Source organism: Salmo trutta, chromosome 20 (assembly GCF_901001165.1).
Source record: "Salmo trutta chromosome 20, fSalTru1.1, whole genome shotgun sequence".
In the NCBI taxonomy this organism is placed as follows: domain Eukaryota; kingdom Metazoa; phylum Chordata; class Actinopteri; order Salmoniformes; family Salmonidae; genus Salmo; species Salmo trutta.
The window spans coordinates 25387212-25408473 of record NC_042976.1 but is presented as its reverse complement, the minus strand read 5'-3'; the positions used below and the strand labels follow the sequence as shown (position 1 = coordinate 25408473).

Sequence of the window (21262 nt, the reverse complement as noted above, 5' to 3'; positions counted from 1 at the left end):
CTTCTCAGTCTGGACGCAATCAGGCTACTGACACCGCATACTGTGGGTGACATCATCAGCACTCCTCCCACAAGTCTCCAGAAAATGTGTGTTTTGAGACTGAGAGGCACCTTTTCATTATAACGTTGGAGGAAATACATTCCTAGCTTGTGAGGAACGTGTTTGCTGGCCTCATAAATGCTAGCCAGCTAGCTAAAATTTAGAAGAAAAACAATATTTCTTAGGCTCGAGTTATGCTAACCCATTTGCAATCCCTTTAGCAGGCTACAGAGGTAAGCTGGCTAATTAGCTACAGTAGTTAGCTACTGCCACCAGTTGTTGTTGTGTTGTCATATTTTGCCTATTCCACCGTTTGTAGATGCATACTGACATTTGAATATAGAGGGGGAAAAGGGAATCCGGACACACGGTAGACACATTTAAATGTAGGGGTAGACGCATGACGTGGACGGAATTCCATGATCAGAACTCTATGATCAGAATACTAAAGCTGCATGAACTGTCAAGTCTAGACACAGCCTTTGTTATGGCAAGCCAAAATAAGTTCAGGAGTAAGTAAAAATGTATCAAGTCACATAAGTTGCAATAATAGTGTTTAACTCATCTCTGTACGCCACACATACAATTATCTGTAAGGTCCCTCAGTCGAGCAGTGAATTTCAAACACAGATTCAACCACAAAGACCAGAGGTTTTCCAGTGCCTCGCAAAGAAGAGCACCTTTTGGTAGATCGGTAAAAAAAAAGCAGACATCGAATATCCCTTTGAGCATGGTGAAGTTATAAATTACACTTTGGCTGGTGTATCAGTACACCCAGTCACTAAATATATACAGGTGTCCTTCCTAACTCAGTTGCCGGAGAGAAAGGAAATCGCTCAGGGATTTCACCATAATTTCTTAATTTATTTAACTAGGCAAGTCAGTTAAGAATAAATTCTTATTTACAATGACGGCCTACCCCGGCCAAACCTAAACAACGCTGGGCCAATTGTGCACCGCCCTATGGGACTCCCAATCATTCCCGGATGTGATGAAGCCTGGATTCGAATCAGGGACTGCAGTGACACCTCTTGCACTGAGATGCAGTGCCTTAGACCGCTGTGCCACTCGGGAGCACGTTCATGCCACTGTTGACTTTAAAACAGTTAGAGTTTAATGGCTGTGATAGGGGAAAACTGAGGATGGATCAACAACATAGTTACTCCACAATAACCACCTAACTGACAGTGAAAAGGAGAAACCCTGTACAGAATAAAAATATTCCAAAACATGCATCCTGTTTGCAATAAGGCACTAAAGTAAAACTGCAAAAAATGTGTCAAAGCAATTCAGTTTTTGTCCTGAATACAAAGTGTTATGTTTAGGGCAAATTTCAATACATCACTGAGTACCACTCATCATATTTTCAAGCATGGTGGTGGCTGTATCATGTTATGGGTATGCTTGTCATCGGCAAGGACTAGGGAGTTTTTTTTAGGGTAAAAAGAAACGGAATAGAGCTAAGCACAGGCAAAATCCTACAGGAAAACCTGGTTCAGTCTGCTTTCCAACAGACACTGGGAGACAAATTCACCTTTCAGCAGGACAATAACCTAAAACACAAGGCCAAATATACACTGGAGTTCCTTACCAAGATGACATTGAATGTTCCTGAGTGGCCTAGTTACAGTTTGGAGTTACATCTACTTGAAAATCTATGGCAAGATCTGAAAATGTTTGTTCAGCAATGATCAACAACCAAAGCTCTTACACTCACCCAGAAAGACTCACAGCTGTAATTCCAGGTGATTCCAGCATTTATTGACTCAAGGGGTTGAATAGGCCAACTTATCTAAATCAAGATATTCCCGTTTTAATTTTCAAATTTAAAAAAATTAATGTTAGAATTTTTCATCCATTTTGACATTAAGAGGGTTTTGTGTAGATCGTTGACAAAAAAATAAATGCAAAGAAAGTGCTATGGCTACCATGCTGTAACAGCGTGAAGCGAATCTCTGCACATGCACAGATACAGTGTGAGAGCAAAGTGTTGCATCTCGCTGATCTCCATATCTGCAGTGCTGCTCGTGCCAACGTCATTTCGCTGAGTCTAGAATGAAATTACATTTGGTAGCTTATAGTCCTTAGTCATTGTAGGCTATTATTGGCTCATATGAATAGGCTGTATTTTCAGTCTGCTGCTTATGCCACTGCAAATACTAAAGTTGAAATAAACTGCAGTTGGATGTGATCTGACTAGTTAGTTCCCAGGTAAATATGGATCTGGAAAACTACATCAGAGTCCAGCTCCCACAGATGATCTGCTCCATCACCAGGATGGTGGGAGCGAAGAGGGTGAAAATATTATCCTAAGCAGTCTGGATCCCAGGTTAGTCTATCCAAGTATCACAGTGAGGCTGAGCTCTTCTTTATGTTCCATCTGCAGACAAGAGCCCAGAACTGAACAGGCAGAATGCCTACTATTGACAGGGCATTGGCCTACTCATTACTCACTGCCCACAGACTGTGTCTGGTGACGTGTGTGTGTGTCTGTTTATTGTATTAGAGCTTGAGAGTTCTCATTGGACTTTCCACAGAAAACCCATAGCATATCCTATACATATATTTACTGTTTAAGTAAAAAATATCTTGCCATTCATTTGAAGCAAGGCATAGAGCCGAATAAATGACAACAACAATATACGTAACTCAAGCAAACGTAGTCAAGCACCAGTAGAATCTTCCATTCCCCATACACAGTGCCAGTCTCTACTTTTTTTAAACAGTTTAACAAGTCCCCCTTCAGCAAAAGTCTACTCTGTGGCGGACCTCCTTGAGGATGGGTGCAGCCAGTTCCCTGGCCCTGTGGGCTCCCTGGGCCAGCAGCCTCTCCAGGTGCCTCCTGTCCCCCCTCAGCCTCTCAATCTCCTCCCTGATCGGTGTGAGCCACACCACCATGGCCTCCGGGACCAGCTGTTTGTACTACCCCGTGTCTAGCCCCACCACCTCCTCCATCGTGCAACCTGCTGCGTGCATCAGCACCAGGTTGGACACACCCAGGCGCGCCGCAGGGTCAAAGGTCACCACGGAGGTGAAGTCTAACGGTGCAGCGGATTTTGAGGAGTCAAGGAGGTTGATGGTGGCCATCTTCTGGGGGTCTGACTTGGACATCTTGGAGGAGGGGTCGCGGAGGGATTTGATCTTCCGTTTGGAGGTTGATTGGGATGAAAAGAAAATAGGCCTTATTAAGGCTGGGTTGGGTTTGGCAGCGATATGGCTATTATTGTTATTAAGGTGAATGTATGCATGGGATATCATTACATCAGTTAATCATATCCCGATAAGAAGAACCAGGTCCTGGCAGTATGCTGTCAGCAGAGAAGTCAGGAGAAGGGTGGCACTGGAGGATGAAGGGAGGAGGGTCTCTTTCCTGATGAGCTCTTTGTTTCAGGGTGATTTAAAAGGACATCTTTGATTGGGTTTCAAAGTGGCGGCGGATGACTGGCAGTTCTGCCAGAAGCTGTTGCTCTGGTCTCTTTCCCACAAAACGTCCATCAGTAAACAGCCAAAGACAGCACAAAAAGGCAGCATCAATCAGCCTGAGCCAACCACTGTCCCTAACCCGCCCCTGTAATACACACACACTTTTATCTATCCATCTCAACACGCGGGCGCACACACATCTCTGAAGTCGTCTTGAGGACATACCCCCTCCCGCCTCCCCAAATCTATTATCACTTTATTTCTCAGATATATGAGGAAGGGAACGGTCCTTTAATCAAAGCTCCATTGCACGCATGGCTGGTTACATCTTGTGCTTTCATGACGGCGATAATGAATGAGTATAAAACGGAGTATATCAGAGTGGGGTTAAGTATCCATCAGTAGAACATGCTGGCCATGTGTCTTTGTGCATGTGCATCTGGACGTATGTGTATGTATCCACATGGGTATATCTATGTGTTTGAGAGAAAGAAAAAGAGACAGAGAGAGTTGGATTTTGAGTATGTTTACGTATGAGTGAGTGTCTGAGTAAGAGAAAATGTACTACACTGCCTGCATCCATAGATGTAACCCCTGTGTGGTACACAGTAACTTACTGAGCAGAACGCGTGGCTCAGGGAATAAGTCTCCGTATGTGTTGATGAAGATGCGGGCTAGGTCCTGAGCCAACTGCAGATGTTGGACCTGATCTTATCCTACTAGTGGACCTGTCACAACATACAACATAGAAAACCTCACACTCAGTGAATTCATTTTTTAAATATTAATTTAATTTATTTGCTGCAGCACACCCACACTTAATAGAGACTGAGCTCACTTGTAAAGGAGATTATCCGCAGCCTGCAGGACAGGGAAAGACTACAGCCCCACACTCCCCTCATTCTTCTGTTTACTTTTCATCTGGAGAGAGCAAGAGAAATAGGGGAGAGGGGTGTAGCAAGAAGAAAGAGGAAGAAACATTGCAAGGAGAGAATAAGTAGAAAATGAAAGACAAAAAGAAGAAAAATAAAACAGGTTAGCTTCTCTTTAAGGCGGCATGTTCTCTTTACAAGTGACGAGCACTCGCTCATACAAACTCAACATGGCTGAATCACAGGACATTTTCCACCACGTTTGACGTGAAGTCAGCTGTTGAGTAAACAAAAGGTGTTTTCAGTGTAGAACCAGAACACTGCTGGCCGTCCTTTCCTTCCCTCTGGCCTCCTAGTTAAACTGCATGCGGCCAAGGAAATCATTATGAGAACATTTAAACAGATCTGGCAGGTGAGGTGCTGCTATGAGAAACAAACAGGACTAACAATAGCCAGGATGCTGAACATGAGAAAGGAAATGGAGGAAAATGGAAGGATACCATTGAACTTTCCACCATTTGTAACTTGACTAACAATTTAACTGATCAACAACTCAATTGTGCAGCCATTGATATTAATGCATAATTTACACAAAAAGTCAGGATTTGTCCCCATGTAAACTCATTCAGTGGTTGTATCACTGCATTTCAAATCCTACAGTATTCCCAAGCTGTTATGTACCTTTCGGGGGAATACTGGTGAGGCAGCCCAGGATCCAGGACAGTTCAGCGTGTTCAGAGACCTGTGGAAGGGAGGGAGATACCACAACCAGTCACTCAACATGGTCCAAGCCTAAATATTATTATTGGTTTTAAACTAAGCCCACATGTAAAATTAAAAATCAAGTCTCTTCTCCACCACCTCAAATAAACATAACTAAAAACCTTTCAGATCCTCACATGGTGGGACTCCTCAGCCCCACCATGTGGCAGAGATAGGAACTATACTGGATCTTCCCTGTGCCCTAACAACCAAGTGCTCTGTTGCCCAGATGCGTAGCCAATAGCCATACTCCATTATACTAAATCAGTGACAAGGCATTAGAGCCATTATATAACTCCAATCTCCTGGACATTAGCAGGGTTGGATTTAACGACTCCCTCTCTGCATCACGCTACAGCCATCCCATACTTCTCTCTCTCTCTCTCAACATGGGTCTCTCTAAAACCTATGGGGCTTGCCAACAACTCTCATTGGTGGAAAAAAAGGCGCAAAATCCTTCTGCTTCAGAGACTTAAAGTTTATGGGTGCTGGCGAAGTGACTGCCATCCCTCTCCGCTTAAAACGGATTCTAAAGAGTGTGACGTAAACTCAAGACAGCACAGACATAAACAACATTTTTACACTGAATACATGTAGCTAGAGAGGGGGGGATTTGTTACAGACTATGAACGTGAAATAGGACAGATGTTGATGACAGCAGAGTAAGGAAGGAGACACTGATATAGATCTAGGTGCAATAAAATACATTTTAGAATGAACATCAACTCCATTCATATTGAATGTGATCTTTCTTTGTAGTATCTGAAACAAACACAGTGCTAGTAATGTTATGGATTTTGTGATTATAGGACTCTTTTTTTTATTTATTTAGGGAGAAAGCAAAGATATTCCTATAAACCTCAGAGTTTTGTGGATCTGCTGCTGTTATTCCAGTAAGAAATGGTGTAACTCAGTGGCGGTCGGTGGCGTTTTAAGACTAGGGAAGACAGTTTTTATAAAAATTTGATGTGCATGGCCTTATTTCTATTACAGCATATTGGCATGACTGTCATTCATATTCCATTCACCCAGTTCAATGTAACATCGATAGGTGTAGGCTACTACATGATACTCCAATTTGACCTATACCCATCATGATGTTGCTACAACCTAGCCTATATATGAAAGTTTATAACGTAGATGCACAGATCGAGAGACAAATTGGAGTAATCAAGGTGACAGACAGTGGCTGTGTCTGAATACCCATACTTGCGTCCTAAATAATAGGCCGTTAGCGTATGCAAAAAAAATATGTTTTATAGTATGTGACATTTCGAAAATCGAGTATACTTTTGATGCCCAGATGTCATAATTAGATATCTGGATGCACTACCGAAATGAACCAAAAGCGGGAAACAACACAATCACACATGACGCCTTCTCATGATACAAAAATAGAATGTTTTATAGTATGTAACTTTTTAATAAAAAAAAAAATAGAGTATGCTGTAAATGCCAGGATGTTATACTCATTTTGGCTTTATAGCTGATCTGTAGCTGCCTGCTGTGCCTTTAACTAGCTAGGCTACTCATGATATTGCTTGTTTGTTTTTTGCTTTTGATGCGCTTTGAGATTGTTATGAAAAGCATTATAGAAATGCAATTTATTATTATACCAAAGTGACAGCAGTGGGCAGGGTTTCTTTTTACTTTGAACTTCTCTAATTGTTACCATGCACCTGCAACAAGATAGCTGTGAGTGCATTTTTTAATGTTGAAAGTAAAACACACCAACAGTAAATGTACCGGTATCAAATAAACAAAAAATATTACAAACAAGAAACACTTTCAATGAGAACAGAAATCCACTTTGGGTTTTAAAAAAACTAACTTCACCAAAAACAGTAAAAAATGAATACATTAACAGCTATAAATAAAATGCATACAAAATACATAAAACGACTTCTTAATCATGGCCTCTAAAATGGCCATAAGGAGTGCCTCACAGGTGGTCACCTTCTCCCACCTCCCCATCTGGACCCTTTGGGGAGAAAGAGGAGCCCACATCTGCAATGTATTTTTGCTTAAGCCTAAGGTTCTCTCACTTATTTTTCACCCATGCAGGTGACAGCTGCCCCCCCAGCTCACACTCCTTTATCTAGATCCTGAAAAGACATGAGATTAAGTACATTAACCAAAACATGAGTAAAGTAGAGTTGTTTGAACTTTATGTAGCTAGATGGCCACATACTTTATAAAATTAAAGTGCCAAGGTGAAACAGTAATGAGTGCAGCTTACCATTACTTTTACCTTAACAGGGGTGTATACTCCAAACATTTGCAAAACGTTTTGCAACAAAAACTAGCGTTTCTATTGGAAAGGTTCAGCAAACGAGGAGGGAACCTGCCTGAATCTGTCCAATAGAAACACTAGTTTTCATTGCAAAACAGAATATTTTGCAACTGTTTGGGGTAATGATTACACCCATATGTGCAATGAAACTAACCAGCTAGCTAACTAGGCTAAAGTTAAATATGAAGTTGACGGTGAACAGCAAGTAATCATGTAGCTAGCAAACGTTACTGTTCGAACAGTTATAACTTCTAGTCCTAGCTAGCTACTAAAGCACATAGCTATAGTTAGGTCAACCAATAGAGGCCAAGTCTTTGAGTGTATGCATCCTCCAAAGATGGAGAGGGACAGCTCATGGCTTGATCAGAGGAAGGTGGTCAAGGAGACGGGTGATGAAGATGGAGTCTGGTGATGATCTTGTAGAGGAATAGCTACTCTGTTAACCAGCCTGAGTCATGTAGCCACTAGCATCCTTCACAATGTATGGCACCCACCCAGCTCTGGGCGCCAGAAATCTCAGCACATAGTTCAGAGTAGTAGCCAGTTGTCCTCATTACGAGCACTTTGCCTCACCACTGCATTCCTCTACTGCTTTTCCCACTCCTCTCAAGCTCCAGGTGACTGCAATTGATACATGTGTAGGCCTACGGTAACTCAAGTTCACTCCAAATACGTCATTCCAAATGCTAGCTACTTAGCCCACAACAATAACACGAAAGGTCACTGGGTTGGGCTACAGACCATCCTTTCCGGTTCATATGTGAAGCCGACACTGATGGACCTTGGAAAAAACCTACTCTGACTGGGAAAAATAGTTTTGAACGGTCATCCAAATAGTCAGAAACTCAGGCACTTCTTCGACCTGAAGATCACCGACATCCTGATTTTACACAGTCTGAGCTGTGCATTTTGTTGCCGAATTCCTAGTTGTCTTGAATGCACCAAAAGTAAGACGTTTCGGGCGTGGCATACTGCATACTATTTTTTAAACAGTACGTGCTAAATAGTATGTAGTACAATTAGTATACAGTATGCAGTTTAAGTAAGTAGTAGGCAAAACAGATTTCAGACAGCCAGTGACACATTCAATACGGCCTTGCACACAAAGTAAGTAGCATACTGTATTCAGGAAATATTTAAAAAGTCAGTTCCACTACCATATTTACATGTGCAGGGATACTGGAGTGATGGAGGTAGATATTGATAGGGGTAAGGGGACTAGGCAACAGGATATAAGATAAACAGAGTAGTAGCAGCTTGTATGTGAATGGGTGTGCGTGTGTATAGAGTATAGAGTCATATGGAAGAATGGCGCCGGAGGGGATGGCTGCCGTTTTACGGGCTCCCAACCAGTTGTGCCATTTTGTGTATTTTTTCGCACTTATTTTGTGCATAATGTTGATGCTACTGTCTCTATTGACCGAAAATAGCTTCTGGATATCAGAATAGCGATTACTCACCTCGAACTGGACAAAGATTTTTTCTTTAATGAGTCTGACGCAAAGGATATAATATTGCTCCCAGGCAAGGCCCAAATCCCTGTCATTCACATGAAGAAAACAAGGAAATACAGGGGGCGGAGATCTGGGTGTCTTGTGAGAATTAGTCGGCGAGTGGTTAACCTGCCTCTACCATATGTTCTATAGGTAACGTGCAATCACTGGAGAATAAACTGGATGAGCTCCATTCGAGACTATACTACTAACTGGACATTAAAAACTGTAATATCTTATGTTTCACAGAGTCGTGGCTGAATGACGACACAGATAATATACAGTTAGCTGGGTTTTTGGTGCATCGGCAGGACAGAACATCTACGTCTGGTAAGTCGAGGGGTGGGGGTGTGTGTCCATTTGTCAATAACAGCTGGTGTGCGATGTGTAATATTAATTCTTAGGGCTTGGGGGCAGTATTCGAAAGTTCGGATGACTGACGTGCCCAAAGTAAACTGCCTGTTACTAAGACCCAGAAGCTAGGATATGCATATAATTGGTAATATTTGATAGAAGACACTCTGAAGTTTCTAAAACTGTTAAAATACTGTCTGTGAGTATAACAGAACTGATATGGCAGGCGAAAACCTGAATTTTTTGTTGTTGAGGTCACCACCCATTCAAACACTTGTCTGTGGGATATTCAAAGGAAATCCTTCCAGATTGCAGTTCCTATGGCTTCCACTAGATGTCAACAGTCTTTAGAAAGGGTTTCAGGCTTGTTTATTGAAAAATGAGCTAGAATTTGTAGTTTTTCAAGGTGGCTCTCATTTGGACTGTAGTCTTGTGTCGCGTGTGGATGAGGGCGCGCACTTCGTTATTTATCTTCGGTATTGAACATACTATTCTCCGTCTTAAATTTGATCATTGATTTACATATTAGGGTACCTGAGGATTGATTAGAAACGTTGTTTGACTTGTTTGGACGAAGTTTATTGGTAACTTTTGGGATTGCTTTGTCTGCATGTTGAACGACTGGAACGGGTGGATTACTGAATCAAACGAGCCAACTAAACTGACTTTTTTGGGATATAAAGAAGGACTTTATCAAACAAAACAACCATTTGTTGTGTAGCTGGAACCCTTGGGATTGCAAACAGAGGAAGATCTTCAAAGGTAAGTGATTTATTTTATTGCTATTTCTGACTTGTGGCACCTCTGCTGGTTTGGAAAATGTTTTTAATGATTTTGTATGTGAGGCACTGTACTCAGATAATCGCATGGTATGCTTTCGTCGTAAAGCCTTTTTGAAATCTGACAAAGCGGCTGGATTAACAAGAAGTTAAGCTTTTAAATGATGTATGACACTTGTATTTTTTGTATTTTGAATTTTGCGCTTTGCAATTTCACCGGATGTTGTCGAGATGGGGCGTTTGCGTCCCACCTAGCCTTAAGAAGATTTTAAGTTAGTCTTGAGGTATTGCTCGCCTGAGGTAGTGTGGTCTACAGCTTATCATGAGGAACTCTATCTAACAAGAGTAATCTATATTTTTCGTAGCCATCTATTTACGACCACAAACCAACCCTGGCACTACAGGACTGTTTTGCTAGCACAGACTAAAATATGTTCAGGGATTCATCCAATGGCATTGAGGAGTATGCCACCTCAGTCATCGGCTTCATCAAGAAGTGCATTGACAACGTTGTCCCCACAGTCACCGTACGCACTTATCCCAACCAGAAGCCATGGATTACAGGCAACATCCACACTGAGCTAAAGGATAGAGCTGCCGCTTTCAAGGAGCAGGACAATAATCTGGACACTTATAAGAAATCCCGCTATGCCCTCAGACAAACCATCAAACAGCCACAGTGTCAATACAGGACTAAGATTGAATCCTACTACACCGGCTCTGACGCTCGTCGGATGTGGCAGGGCTTGCAAACTATTACGGACTACAAAGGGAAACCCAGCTGCCCAGTGACGTGAGCCTACTAGATGGGCTAAATGCCTTTTATGCTCGCGTCGAGGCAAGCAACACTGAAGCATGCAGGAGAGCACCAGCTGTTCCGGACAACTGTGTGATCACGCTCTCTGAAGCCAATGTGAGCAAGACCTTTAACCTGTCTGGGCTAGGGGGCAGTATTTTCACGGCCGGATGAAAAAAACGTACCCGATTTAAACTGGTTACGACTCTTGCCCAGACATGAGAATATGCATATTATTAGTAGATTTGGATAGAAAACACTCTAAAGTTTCTAAAACTGTTTGAATGTTGTCTGTGAGTATAACAGAACTCATATGGTAGGCAAAAACCTGAGAAAAAGTCAACCAGGAAGTGGAGGATCTGAGAATTATAGTTCTTCTTTCTAGTCCCTTTCAAAACTACAGTATCCGTGGGGTTACGTTGCACTTCCTAAGGCTTCCATTGGCTGTCTGGAGCCTTCAGAAAGTGGTTTGAGCATTCTCCTGTCACTGGGCAGATAATAGGAGCTCAGTTTCTGAGTGGACTGCCTGGCAACAAAGGGATTTGATATGCGCAGTAACGCGAGTACGCTGTTCCTTCTTTTTCTGCTAGAATGAATACGCTATTGTCCGGTTTGAATATTATCGCAATTTTACGTTAAAAATACCATAAAGATTGATTTTAAACAGCGTTTGACATGCTTCTAAGTACGGTAATGGAACATTTGGACTTTTCGTCTCTGGTTCCACGCTCGCGCGTTATGCCTTTGGATAGTGCTCTGAACGCACGAACAAAACAGAGGTATTTGGACATAAATATGGATTATTTGGAACAAAAACAACATTTCTTGTGGAAGTAGCAGTCCTGGGAGTGCATTCTGACAAAGATCAGAACTTGGCGGGTGTCTGTATAGCTCGCCGTGATGGCTGAGCTATGTACTCAGAATATTGAAAAATGTGCTTTCTCCGTAAAGCTATTTTAAAATCTGACACAGCGGTTACATCCAGGAGTAGTCTATCTGTAATTCCTTAAATAATTGTTATATATTTTGTCAACGTTTATGATGAGTATTTTTGATGAGTACATTCACCGGACGTTTTGGTGGGAATACATTTTCTGAACATCACGCGCCAATGTAAAATGCTGTTTTTGTATAAATATGAACTTTATCGAACAAAACATACATGTATTGTGTAACATAATGTCCTAGGAGTGTCATCTGATGAAGATCGTCAAAGGTTAGTGCTTCATTTAGCTGTGTTTTGGGTTTTATTGACACGTCCTTGCTTGGAAAATGGCTGTGTGACTATTTTTGTCTATGTACTCTCCTAACATAATCTAATGTTTTGCTTTCGCTGTAAAGCCTTTTTGAAATCAGACAATGTGGTTACATCAAGGAGAAGCGTATCTTTAAAATGGTGTAAAATAGTTGTATGTTTGAGAAAGTGGAATTATGACATTTTGTTGTTACGAAGCACTTTCAAAGGCTTCCATTGGCTGCCTTCAGAAAGTGGTTTGAGCCTTCTCCTGTCACTGGGCAGAGTATAGGAGCTCAGTTACTGAGTGGTCTGCCTGGCAACAAAGGGATTGGATATGCGCGGTCCCGCAAGCTCGCTGTTTTTCTTTTTCTCCTTGAATGAATACGCTATTGTCCGGTTGGAATATTACCGCAATTTTACGTTAAAAATACCATAAAAATTGATTTTAAACAGCGTTGGACATGCTTCTAAGTACGGTAATGGAACATTTAGACTTTTTGTGTCTCGAATTGCGCTCGGGCGTTACCCTTTGGATAGTGACCTGAACGCATGAACAAAACGGAGGTATTTGGACATAACTATGGATTATTTCGATTAAAAACAACATTTCTTGTGGAAGTAGCAGTCATGGGAGTGCATTCTGACGAAGATCAGCAAAGGTAAGTGCATATTTCTAATACTAATTCTGAGTTTAGGTTGCCCCGAACTTGGCAGGTGTCTGAATAGCTCGTCGTGATGGCGAGCTATGTACTCAGAATATTGAAAAATGTGCTTTCTCCGTAAAGCTATTTTAAAATCTGACACAGCGGTTACATAAAGGAGTTCTGTATCTATAATTCTTAAAATAACTGTTATGTATTTTGTCAACGTTTATGATGAGTATTTTGTCAATTCAACGGATGTTTTGCTGGGAATACATTTTCTGAACCTCACGCGCCAATGTAAAATGCTGTTTTTGGATATAAATATGAACTTGATTGAACAAAAGATACATGTATTGTGTAACATAATGTCCTAGGAGTGTCATCTGATGAAGATCGTCAAAGGTTAGTGCTTCATTTAGCTGTGTTTTGGGTTTTATTGACACATGTCCTTGCTTGGAAAATGGCTGTGTGGTTATTTTGGTATATGTACTCTTCTAACATAATCTAATGTTTTGCTTTCGCTGTAAAGCCTTTTTGAAATCGGACAATGTGGTTGGATTAAGGAGAAGTGTGTCTTTAAAATGGTGTAAAATAGTCGTATGTTTGAGAAATTGAAATTATTGGACTTTTGAGGTTTTGTATTTCGCGACACGCTGTTCCATTGGATATTGGCTAGGCGTTCCGCTAGCGGAACGTCTGTCCTCAATAGGTTTTAATCAAATGGCCAGCCAGGCGATTTCCCCCCACCCCCCGTTTTTACACTGCTGCTACTCACTGTTTATTATTTATGCATAGTCACTTTACCCCTACCTACATGTACAAATTACCTTGTTTAACCTGTACCCCCGCACATTGGCTCAGTACCAGTACCCTGTACATAGCCTTATTATTGCAACTTTTTTATTTTTGTAAATATTTTCTTAACTCTATTTCTTGAACTGCATTGTTGGTTAAGGGCATGTAAGTAAGCATTTCATGGTGAGTTCTACACCTGTTGTATTCGGCGCATGTGACAATTACAATTTGATTTGATTGAGTATAAATATATGTGCATATTATGTGTAAGTGAGCAAATTATGGAGTGAGTGTTTGTATGTGTGTTGGAGTGACAGTGTGTGTGAGTGTGTAAGACCATCTGAGTATGCATAACAACAGTGCAAAGATTGAAATAAAAGGTCAATAAAGATGCAAGGTTAACGCAGATAGTCCGTGAAGCTATTTTGGTAGTTATTTAATAGTCATATTGCTTGGGGATAAAAGCTGTTTAAGAGACTGTTGGTGTCAGACTTGATGACCGGTACGTCTTGCCGTGCGACACCGGTACCTCTTGCCTGCATCTAGTTGATCTGGGGAGTAATCATTAGTCCAAAATGTGTTTATTTTGGACAAATTCAGGTAGGTCCATCCAGAATCGGCAGAATGAATACACTCCTGATCTCCAGTCACACACAATTCACTTTCATAGCAGCCACGTACAGCATCATCGCTTTGCTCATTGTATAATTTCTTATCGCATCTGCGCGCTCTCCTCCTCTCACCTTTTCCCTTAGCTGTTGTGTTGTGCAGTGAAGTCCACAAGCAATCTGTGACAAGCCACAAAAACCTCTCCAAGCCAAACATTCAAACCATAAATGCTAACCTCTATAGAGTCTCCATCGTTGTAACCATAATTAGCTAACGTCATAGTCAACAAATTCAAAATCAAATAAATTGTATTTGTCACATGCGCTGAATATAACAGGTGTAGACTTACAAACCCTTAACCAACAATGCAGTTTTAAGAAAAAAAGAAATGTTAAGAAAGTATTTACCAAAATAAACTGAAGTTAAACTAACGCTTTAGTAAACCCACAATCAAATCCATGTGCACAATCAGGCATAACAGTGTACAGTAAGCAGTTTGCAATTACACCGGTGGCAATACATTTATAAAACCAAAAGCTTACTTTGACTTGGAAGAGATGTAGTGTTGGATGGCCTCAGCCAGCTAGCTAACAGAAATAGCATTCCTCTCTGTTTGAGTTAAGTTGTTGAGTAGGCTAAATTAGCTGCATTAGCTAAGTAAGTGAAAGGTTAACTAAGAAGAAGAACAAATATATATATATATATATATATACAATAGTTGAAAAGTTTTGAACAAATTAATTTATTAAATGGAGAAGCAGCAGAGGGGGAGAGCTAGCTATATATATATATATATATATATATATATATAAGAAATTAATTTGTTCAAAACTCTTCAACTATTGTCTTTCTCTCTCTGAGTCAACTACTCACCAAATGTTATGCACTGCAGTGCTAGCTAGCTGCAGCTTATGCGTTCAGTACTATATTGATGCTCTGATCCTTTGATTGGATGAACAACATGTCAGTTCATGCTGCAAGAGCTCTGATGGGCCAGAGGGTGTCCTCTGGAAGTCGTCATAATTACTGTGTAAGTCTATGGAAGTGGGTGAGAACCATGAGCCTCCTAGGTTTTGTATTGAAGTCAATGCACCCAGAGGACAGAAAATAGCTGTCCTGTAGGGTAGCACTCTGTGCACACTGTGCTACCCTACAGGGTGCTGTTGAGGCTACTGTAGACCTTCATTGCAAAACATTGTGTTTTAATTAATTATTTGGTGGCGTGAATATATTTAGTCTAGTTTTATCTAAAAAGGATAACAGACGTTTCACTATTTTTATATTTTATGAAGTTCACTGAGTAGGATGGTTTTCCCCTTCCTCCTCTGAGGAGCTTCCACTGGTGTAACTTTACTATGGTCTTTCTCTCGGACACACATACGCCCACGCACACACACTCACGCAATCTTTTCAAGCTGAAGGCCCTTCAATTAAGACACTATTGATTTCAACTGGTTACCATTTTTTCAATGAAGTCAAGTGTTTTCTTTGGGCGGTAGTGGTATTCGTACATGTGGAACAGACTCTGGTTAGTTTGTTCAATAGGAGATCCCCTTCGCTGCCAATATATGTGACATGAAGCTAAATGGGAATAAAAATAGGCCTCGGCGCGTGTGTGAGAGAAATATCACAGATGGACCACCCTATCAAAACACATATGTCACTTGCAGAGATATTCTGACACACACATACAAACACACGTTAAGTGTCCAGGGAGAAGAAAATGTCTATTCGGATTACACTTCCTTTCCTAACTCAGGAGTTTACCCCAAAAAATGTATCCCCTTCATGTGGCTTCCTCTGAAGTAAATGGTGGTATGTGTTTTCATAATCCCTGGGAATTTACAGAGCACACAGTGAAGATAAGGATTGGAGTGATAAAAGAAGCGTTTTAAACTGCCTGCATTAGGTAACCATTCAGAGCTTGCCATGATAAAATAAACATTCCAATATGGCCGCCACTTCAGCTGACTTTCTTGATGACATGCTGGGAAACAGATCCAAAGCAGCCTGCTCAGACCGCCAAGTCACAAACACACTCTCAGCTTTTCCAACTGTTTGCAACACCACATTAGAAAATGCTCAAACTCTTTTAATAGAGCAGTGATTATGTGTGTGTGTGTGTATGCATGAGTGTGTACCTGCCTGGATGTGTGTCTGACTAACCTGTGACTGCTGGAAGAGGATAGATGTCTCTGGGTCGATGCCACAGGCCAGCAGGCTGACAACCATAACCAGTATGTTGACCCGCAGAAGGGCGGGGTCCTGGGACTGGGTGATGGAGTACAGGTCCACTATGCTGTAGATCACTGAGGGGTACTGGCTCTGTAGGGACACCCAGCTCTCCAGAGCCCCAAAGTAATTCCCTAGGTGGAGCACAGACGTGGGCTGGATCCCAGAGAACACATACCCTCTTGGAGGCTCCTGTTGAGAAGCGGAGGAGAGAGAAGAGTTTGAAAAGAGATGGAACTTGAGAGGGAGAAGCAACTTCCTGATGGGCCGCCCCCAGGTGGTAAGGGTAGGCAACAACACGTCTGCCACGCTGATCCTCAACACCGGGGCCCCTCAGGGGTGTGTACTTAGTCCCCTCCTGTACTCCCTGTTCACCCACGACTGCGTGGCCAAGCACGACTCCAACACCATCATTAAGTTTGCTGACGACACAACAGTGGTAGGCCTGATCACCGACAACGATGAGACAGCCTATAGGGAGGAGGTCAGAGAACTGGCAGTGTGGTACCAGGGCAACAACCTTTCCCTCAATGTGAGCAAGACAAAGGAGCTGATCGTGGACCACAAAAAAAAGGCGGGCCGAACAGGCCCCCATTAACATCAACGGGGATGTAGTGGAGCGGGTCGAGATTTTCAAGTTCCTTGGTGTCCACATCACCAATGAACTATCATGGTCCAAACACACCAAGAAAGTCGTGAAGAGGGCACGACAAAACCTTTTCCCCCTCAGGAGACTGAAAAGATTTGGCATGGGTCCCCAGATCCTCAAAAGTTATACAGCTGCACCATCGAGAGCATCCTGACCAGTTGCATCACCGCCTGGTATGGCAACTGCTCAGCATCTGACCGTAAGGCGCTACAGAGGGTAGTGCGTACGGCCCAGTACATCACTGGGGCCAAGCTTCCTGCACTCCAGGACCTATATAGTAGGTGGTGTCAGAGGAAAGCCCATAAAATTGTCAGACTCCAGTCACCCAAGTCATAGACTGTTTTCTCTGCTACCGCACAGCAAGCGTTACCGGAGTGCCAAGTCTAGGTCCAAGAGGCTCCTTAACAACTTCTACCTCCAAGCCATAAGACTGCTGAACAATTAATGAAATGGCCACCGGACAATTACATTGACCCCCCCTTCCATTTGTTGTGTACACTGCTGCTACTCACTGTTTATTTTCTATGCATAGTCACTTCACTCCCTACATGTACAAATTACCTCAACTAACCTGTAGCCCCACACACTGACTCGGTACCGGTACCCCCTATACATAGCCTCGTTATTGTTATGTTATTGTGTTACTTTTTATTTTAATTTAATTTTTACTTTAGTTTATTTGGTAAATATTTTCTTAACTCTTCTTGAACTGCACAGTTGGTTAGGGCTTGTAAGTAAGCATTTCACGGTAAGGTCTACACTTGTTTTATTCGGTGCATGTGACAAATAAAGTTTGACTTGATTTGAACAAGAGTAATAAAAGTAACAAACTTCAAGACAACATCAAGAGAAAGAAAATACGAAATTAAGGAGAGAAAGAAAACGTGAAGTCATCTGCAGAGGTGTTTGTACTGTATGCTGCCAACTGGCAGATTGGGAGGCAGTGGTCATGGTTGTATTGCTGTTATGGAGATGCTTAATAAAATCCATACCTAGCACCTCTGTAACAGTCAATGGGAGAACGTAACCCCCATATGTCCAATAAAAATATAGAACACTCTCCAGACAGCCAATGAAGCCAGAGCAACAACTACAAATGGCCAATGAAAGCAGGGCAGAATGGAAAATAAACCAATAAGAGTTGAAAAAAAATGTAGGTTTAGGTATATAGTCAGAGCAGAAATCAAGTGTGTGGTGTGTGTGTGAGTGAGAGTCTATACTCAAGAGCGTCATAAACCACAGCTATCAGAAACAATTACATGAAGACCTTATTTTAAAGCCTTGGTGGGAGTTGAGGAATAGGCGCTTTTTAAAATTGGGATCCTTAACGTTAAGAAAAATCCCGAAACCGATTTCAATTGTTGTTGTTTTTTAACAAAATTTTAAATCACAGTGCAGTTATCACAAAACATTATTCTCCGTGTTATAGCCTACTTAGACAGGAGGCTATAAAGGCCAGGGGAAAGTGGTGTAATTAAATTAAACCAAGAGAAAAAGGCAAACTTTAGGCTACTTTGCTAGGCATACAAAACAAGACGTTGCGATACAGATTACCAAGACATTCTTTCTGTCTGCCCCCTCTTCTCTCTCCCTCACGCTTGCCCGCCTGCCCTTGCGCATCGCTAATGATGCGAGCGTGTTCAGACTTCAGTCTGTTGCGTGTAGAATATCCTAGCCTATTCATCAATAACAGGCCCTGCTTTACAGAAATTGCGAGACATTGCAAGCCAATAAATTGCAATATACAACATTCCATTGTAAGATACAGCTTTTGATTGCCGATAGATAGGCCTAGTGCACAGTTTTGACTCCCTCTGCCTGGTGGCTGAACCTGCTCTTTCTGTGCCCCTCCGCTCTCTCTCTGTCCCTTGCTAGTTCACTATGAAAGATGCGAGTGTTTGTGTTCTCGGAAGTACGGCAACTAAATCAGTCTCCTCCGTTTCAAAAACACTGAATCTTAGGAGGCGATTATTAGCGGAATGTACATATACATACTACCTCAATTGGCCCGACCATCCAGTGCTCCCGCACATTGGCTAACCGGGCTATCTGCATTGTGTCCCACCACCCACCACCCGCCAACCCCTCTTTACACTACTGCTACTCTCTGTTCATTATATATGCATAGTCACTTTAACCATATCTACATGTACATACTACCTCAATCAGCCTGACTAACCGGTGTCTGTATGTAGCCTCGCTACTTTTATAGCCTCGCTACTGTATATAGCCTCGCTAATGTTTTTCACTGTCTTTTTACTGTTGTTTTTATTTCTTTACTTACCTATTGTTCACCTAATACCTTTTTTGCACTATTGGTTAGAGCCTGTCAGTAAGCATTTCACTGTAAGGTCTACACCTGTTGTATTCGGCGCACGTGACAAATAAACTTTGATTTGATTTTAATTTAATCCTGACTCCAGAGAAGAAGAGGTGAAGCGAGAGGTTTCACTCTCGCCAAAATAAGCCCAATGTATTTCTATGGACTTGTTTCGAACCTAAGCTTGTCACCTGCCTTCCCTCCTTTAGGACGACTCCCATTGTTAGGGCGGAGACATGAGCATCTCGTCATCATATACAGATCTCTGTTGACACTCAGAAATGGCAGTGGACATGCAAGTCGAGGAGTCGAGGAATCAATTATTTTGCAGTCGACTCTCAATCACCAAGTCATCGTCAGTAACTTTGGAAAAATGCAAGCGACAGCACCAACATCCTGTATGGTAATACTTTTGAGAAGTTAAAGGAGAAGGAAATGCAAACATTGCGAGGTCGATTTGGGGTATAGTAATGGCAGTACAGGTGCAGTGCTTAACCATCTGAAATGGGACACATCGTGAGACCCAAACCATTGCTGGCAGCAGCATGGAATTTTAACGGAAAACCGATATAAAAATGGCTGTTTAAATGTTACATCCCTATGCCCTTTGACTAAAACCTAAAGAAATGTAGGCCTAACATATTGGAACCAAAATTCAAATTCTATCAGGCAGATGGAGTTATACGTATGGCTGTGACCAAGGTGATTCCAATATTGTTTGATAAAAAGTAGAGAACTTTACAGACCATGAGTGGTCTTGTTGCACTACATGTAATGAGGACATGAATAAGGGGTCCTTATGGTAGAGCTGACCCTGCTCATTCCTGATTCATTTAGGATTTTATAAAAATCTGACATCTTTTAGGAATCACAGTTTTGAGATAAATATTATTTAAAGTCACAGAGAGCTATTGCAAGAAACTACATAATATCATTTTTCTTATAATATCCATTATTGTCATTTTTTGGAGAGTTTGAAATGTAGATCCTTTGCTCCGGACAAGGGCATGTCCAGGCATAGAGCCTATTAAATTAATCATATTTAAAACATTTAGAAAATTCCCAAAACAAATATTTTCTCCAAATCTTTTCCTTTAAATTCCCAAAAATATAAATTGTTAACTCAAATAATGCAACAAAATCTAATTAAAAATAAAAGTTTCCTTGCCGGACAAGGATTGTGTCACGTCCTGACCAGTATAGGGGTTATTTGTGATTGCAGTTTGGTCAGGACGTGGCAGAGGGTATTTGTTTTATGTGGTTTGGGGTGGTGGTTTGTTTAGAAGGGTGTTTGATTTATTATTTCCGGGTTTTGGGTTATGTTCTATGTTTTTGTATTTCTATGTTCTTTCTGGTTTAGTATTTTCTATGTTAGGTAATTGGGTTTTGGACTCTCAATTGAAGGCAGGTGTTTGTAGTTGCCTTTGATTGAGAGTCCTATATATAGGGATGTGTTTTGTTTGTTAATTGTGGGTAGTTGTTTTTTTTTTGCATTGTGTTGGTGTAGCCTGCAAAACTGTTTCCTGTTGTTGTTTATTGTTTTTTTGGTGTTCACATTCAATAAATATAATGATGAGCACGCAACCTGCTGCGCCTTGGTCCTCTCTTCACGAAGACAGCCGTTACAGATTGTCCCAACTTTCATGAATCCCTGAGCTAATTTCCTGCTATTCTACACATTTTGCCATGAGGCTGAGAGAAAATGTTTTAAAGCTAATTCCCTGTTATTCAAAATATATTTTCATGGCTTATGACGTGTTCATGTGCTATCTGGGGGGCCCAACCTCTGGGGGGACCCCAACCCCAATTTAAAAAAAATAATACCATTGCGATTATTATATTTTTTTCTTGGGTTCAGGGCTCCCAAAACTCATGGGCCCCCCATCTTGAAGGGGTTGCAGGAGTGTGTGCTACGCCAGTGGTGCCACGTACAAGACAACTCAGAAACTCAGAGGTAACATGTAC

The 21262-nt window shown here is 41.6% G+C and overlaps 1 pseudogene; it reads right to left on the bottom strand.

The window, feature by feature from the left end:
* Positions 1-2759: 2759 nt before the first annotated feature.
* Positions 2760-21262, bottom strand: part of LOC115156348 (tryptophan--tRNA ligase, mitochondrial-like) — a 37945-nt pseudogene continuing 19442 nt past the window's right edge.